The following is a 5,373-nucleotide window of genomic DNA, read 5'->3' on the forward strand; positions in this document are numbered from 1 at the left end:
GACACGTATGACGCCGGAAACAGAAAAAAAATTTTGCGCCAAAAAAGTCCGCGCCAAGAATGACGCAATAAAATGAAGCATTTTCTGCCCCCGCGAGCCTAACAGCCCACAGGGAAAAAGTCAAATTTTTTAAGGTAAGAAAAAATGATTGAAACAAATGCATTTATCCCAAATATGAAACTGACTGTCTGAAAAATAAGGAATGTTGAACATTCTGAGTCAAGGCAAATAAATGTTTGAATACATATATTTAGAACTTTATAAACAAAGTGCCCAACCATAGCTTAGAGTGTCACAGAAAATAAGATTTACTTACCCCAGGACACTCATCTACATGTTTGTAGAAAGCCAAACCAGTACTGAAACGAGAATCAGCAGAGGTAATGGTATATATAAGAGTATATCGTCGATCTGAAAAGGGAGGTAAGAGATGAATCTCTACGACCGATAACAGAGAACCTATGAAATAGACCCCGTAGAAGGAGATCACTGCATTCAAATAGGCAATACTCTCCTCACATCCCTCTGACATTCACTGCACGCTAAGAGGAAAACCGGGCTCCAACTTGCTGCGGAGCGCATATCAACGTAGAATCTAGCACAAACTTACTTCACCACCTCCATCGGAGGCAAAGTTTGTAAAACTGATTTGTGGGTGTGGTGAGGGGTGTATTTATAGGCATTTTAAGGTTTGGGAAACTTTGCCCCTCCTGGTAGGAATGTATATCCCATACGTCACTAGCTCATGGACTCTTGCTAATTACATGAAAGAAACAACATATAAAGCAAAATTGATCAAATTCCTTAAATGACAGTTTCAGGAATGGGAAAAAATGCCAGTGAACAAGCTTCTAGCAACCAGAAGCAATAAATAATGAGACTTAAATAATGTGGAGACAAAAATGACGCCCATATTTTTTAGCGCCAAAAAAGGCGCCCACATTATTTGGCGCCTAAATGCTTTTGGCGCCAAAAATGACGCCACATCCGGAACGCCGACATTTTTGACGCAAAAAAACATCAAAAAATGACGCAACTTCCGGCGACACGTATGACGCCGGAAACAGAAAAACAATTTTGCGCCAAAAAAGTCCGCGCCAAGAATGACGCAATAAAATGAAGCATTTTCTGCCCCCGCGAGCCTAACAGCCCACAGGGAAAAAGTCAAATTTTTTAAGGTAAGAAAAAATGATTGAAACAAATGAATTTATCCCAAGTATGAAACTGACTGTCTGAAAATAAGGAATGTTGAACATCCTGAGTCAAGGCAAATAAATGTTTGAATACATATATTTAGAACTTTATAAAAAAGTGCCTAACCATAGCTTAGAGTGTCACAGAAAATAAGCTTACTTACTTACCCCAGGACACTCATCTACATGTTGTAGAAAGCCAAACCAGTACTGAAACGAAAATCAGCAGAGGTAATGGTATATATATAAGAGTATATCGTCGATCTGAAAAGGGAGGTAAGAGATGAATCTCTACGACCGATAACAGAGAACCTATGAAATAGACCCCGTAGAAGGAGATCATTGCATTCAAATAGGCAATACTCTCCTCACATCCCTCTGACATTCACTGCACGCTGAGAGGAAAACCGGGCTCCAACCTGCTGCGGAGCGCATATCAACGTAGAATCTAGCACAAACTTACTTCACCACCTCCATAGGAGGCAAAGTTTGTAAAACTGAATTGTGGGTGTGGTGAGGGGTGTATTTATAGGCATTTTAAGGTTTGGGAAACTTTGCCCCTCCTGGTAGGAATGTATATCCCATACGTCACTAGCTCATGGACTCTTGCTAATTACATGAAAGAAATACACACACACACATATATACACACACACACATATATATACACACACACACACACATATATATACACACACACATACAGATTGCAACGCGTTTCTCAGTTGTGCTAGCTGTTTCATCAGGCATCTCTTGAGCTGACCCCAGGAGTTTTAAACCATCGATCCCGTGTCTGGGAGCAGTGAGCTGGGACACAGAGATCCCAGTAGGTCTGACTCAGCACAAGTGGCTGCTGCCTCTCTTGTGAGTATAACACTTATTCAAGACACCAATACCCCTCTCTGTAATTATAGTATTACACTAGGAAGTGTGTTTGGTCTTATGATTATCCCTCAGACCCCTCATCTTGGATTGGGATCTCTTGGCCTGGAAACAGTGAGCTGGGACACAGAGTTCCCAGAAGGCTTGATTCAGCACAAGTGGGTGCTGCCAATTTTGTGAGTACAACTCCTATTCAAGACATCTATCTATATCATCTTGCAACCACAGTATTATACTAGGAGGCGCCCTCTGTATTGTGATTTCTCTTCATAGATTTTCAATTTTATATCCTATTCTGAGTAGCTAGATACCATGCACAAGCGACTATCTTTTACTATGTGTTTAGCCCTTGCCAAAGAATTAAACATAAGAATATGTTTAAAAACAGCTAGCTAGGAACTTGGGGCCGATTATCTAAACCTTGCCAGATCAGACGTGGCTTTTTATGCTGACCCTCGCAGGGGCTGCCCTGGTGGATTTATCTTAAAAAGGGGCAGTCCCTTAGAGTAGAAAGAGGTTTCTAATTGAAATGAATGGAGCTTGCTGGAAAGGGAAACTTAACTGTGTAGGGCAAAGTTAGCACTAAGCGCACTTTAAAAATGAAATCCTGCAGCCAATATAACTCACATTATGCTGCTGTCTGCGAATAGAATCTTACAAGTCCCCTATATTTTCATAGGCATATTTTTTCCTGTTACTGTGTTAAGTATTTTGACAAAAGCTTGCACCTTTTCATTCACGAGAACTGGAGGGGGGAAATGTTTAGAGAATTATGCTGGGATTTCATATATGTCCAGTCCATTTTACCAAAAACCAATTACGATATGTATTTTGTATTTAAGTACAAATTTTTAAGTGTTTGTGCACATCCAGTGAACTTAAATTACGATTTAAGCTCTCTCATATGTAAAGCGACATTATGGTCAAAATTTAAATGCTCATAGATGAATTACATCTAATAGAAACACATTTGCAATATACACTTATTTACAAAAATGCTTCTAGTAAGTTATCACTTTCAGTGTTAGCATTTTTCTCTGCACGTGCATGTTAATTATAGCTAGATATTCTCAGTGCACCAGCATTTTAAATACTGCAACTGCTCAGAGCATCAGTGGGGCTTGAATCATGTCAGCAATTAACAAATTGAGTCATTACCAGATGGTACAAGCACCTTAGGCTCTCAGAGCAAGTGCTGTGTTTAAAATGCTGGTGCACGGTGCATATTTAAATACACTTATGAAACAGCTATAGCTTTTATAAGAAGCGTTTTTGCTATTACATGTATATTACAAAAATGCTTCTAATCAAAACTGAAATGCATCTATGTGGAATCCAATTTTGGATGGAATGTCCTTTTAATACAATTTATTTCTGTGTAATTTACATACAAATCTAACGTTTTTGAAAAAAACAGAATTTATGTTTACCTGATAAATTACTTTCTCCAACGGTGTGTCCGGTCCACGGCGTCATCCTTACTTGTGGGATATTCTCTTCCCCAACAGGAAATGGCAAAGAGCCCAGCAAAGCTGGTCACATGATCCCTCCTAGGCTCCGCCTTCCCCAGTCATTCGACCGACGTAAAGGAGGAATATTTGCATAGGAGAAATCATATGATACCGTGGTGACTGTAGTTAGAGAAAATAAATCATCAGACCTGATTAAAAAACCAGGGCGGGCCGTGGACCGGACACACCGTTGGAGAAAGTAATTTATCAGGTAAACATAAATTCTGTTTTCTCCAACATAGGTGTGTCCGGTCCACGGCGTCATCCTTACTTGTGGGAACCAATACCAAAGCTTTAGGACACGGATGATGGGAGGGAGCAAATCAGGTCACCTAGATGGAAGGCACCACGGCTTGCAAAACCTTTCTCCCAAAAATAGCCTCAGAAGAAGCAAAAGTATCAAATTTGTAAAATTTGGTAAAAGTGTGCAGTGAAGACCAAGTCGCTGCCTTACATATCTGATCAACAGAAGCCTCGTTCTTGAAGGCCCATGTGGAAGCCACAGCCCTAGTGGAATGAGCTGTGATTCTTTCAGGAGGCTGCCGTCCGGCAGTCTCATAAGCCAATCTGATGATGCTTTTAAGCCAAAAAGAGAGAGAGGTAGAAGTTGCTTTTTGACCTCTCCTTTTACCAGAATAAACAACAAACAAGGAAGATGTTTGTCTAAAATCCTTTGTAGCCTCTAAATAGAACTTTAGAGCACGAACTACATCCAAATTGTGCAACAAACGTTCCTTCTTTGAAACTGGATTCGGACACAAAGAAGGCACAACTATCTCCTGGTTAATATTTTTGTTAGAAACAACTTTTGGAAGAAAACCAGGTTTAGTACGCAAAACCACCTTATCTGCATGGAACACCAGATAAGGAGGAGAACACTGCAGAGCAGATAACTCTGAAACTCTTCTAGCAGAAGAAATTGCAACCAAAAACAAAACTTTCCAAGATAATAACTTAATATCTACGGAATGTAAGGGTTCAAACGGAACCCCTTGAAGAACTGAAAGAACTAAATTGAGACTCCAAGGAGGAGTCAAAGGTTTGTAAACAGGCTTGATTCTAACCAGAGCCTGAACAAAAGCCTGAACATCTGGCACAGCCGCCAGCTTTTTGTGAAGTAAAACAGATAAAGCAGAAATCTGTCCCTTCAAAGAACTTGCAGATAATCCTTTCTCCAAAACTTCTTGAAGAAAGGATAGAATCTTAGGAATTTTTATCTTGTTCCATGGGAATCCTTTAGATTCACACCAACAGATATATTTTTTCCATATTTTATGGTAGATTTTTCTAGTTACAGGCTTTCTAGCCTGAACAAGAGTATCAATGACAGAATCTGAGAACCCTCGCTTTGATAAAATCAAGCTTTCAATCTCCAAGCAGTCAGTTGGAGTGAGGCCAGATTCGGATGTTCGAACGGACCTTGAACAAGAAGGTCCTGTCTCAAAGGTAGCTTCCATGGTGGAGCCGATGACATATTCACCAGATCTGCATACCAAGTCCTGCGTGGCCACGCAGGAGCTATCAAGATCACCGATACCCTCTCCTGTTTGATCCTGGCTACCAGCCTGGGAATGAGAGGAAACGGTGGGAACACATAAGCTAGGTTGAAGCTCCAAGGTGCTACTAGTGCATCCACTAGAGTCGCCTTGGGATCCCTGGATCTGGACCCGTAGCAAGGAACCTTGAAGTTCTGACGAGACGCCATCAGATCCATGTCTGGAATGCCCCACAATTGAATTATTTGGGCAAAGATTTCCGGATGGAGTTCCCACTCCCCCGGATGAAAT

This window comes from Bombina bombina, chromosome 3 (genome assembly GCF_027579735.1).
Source record: "Bombina bombina isolate aBomBom1 chromosome 3, aBomBom1.pri, whole genome shotgun sequence".
NCBI classification, from domain to species: Eukaryota; Metazoa; Chordata; class Amphibia; order Anura; family Bombinatoridae; genus Bombina; species Bombina bombina.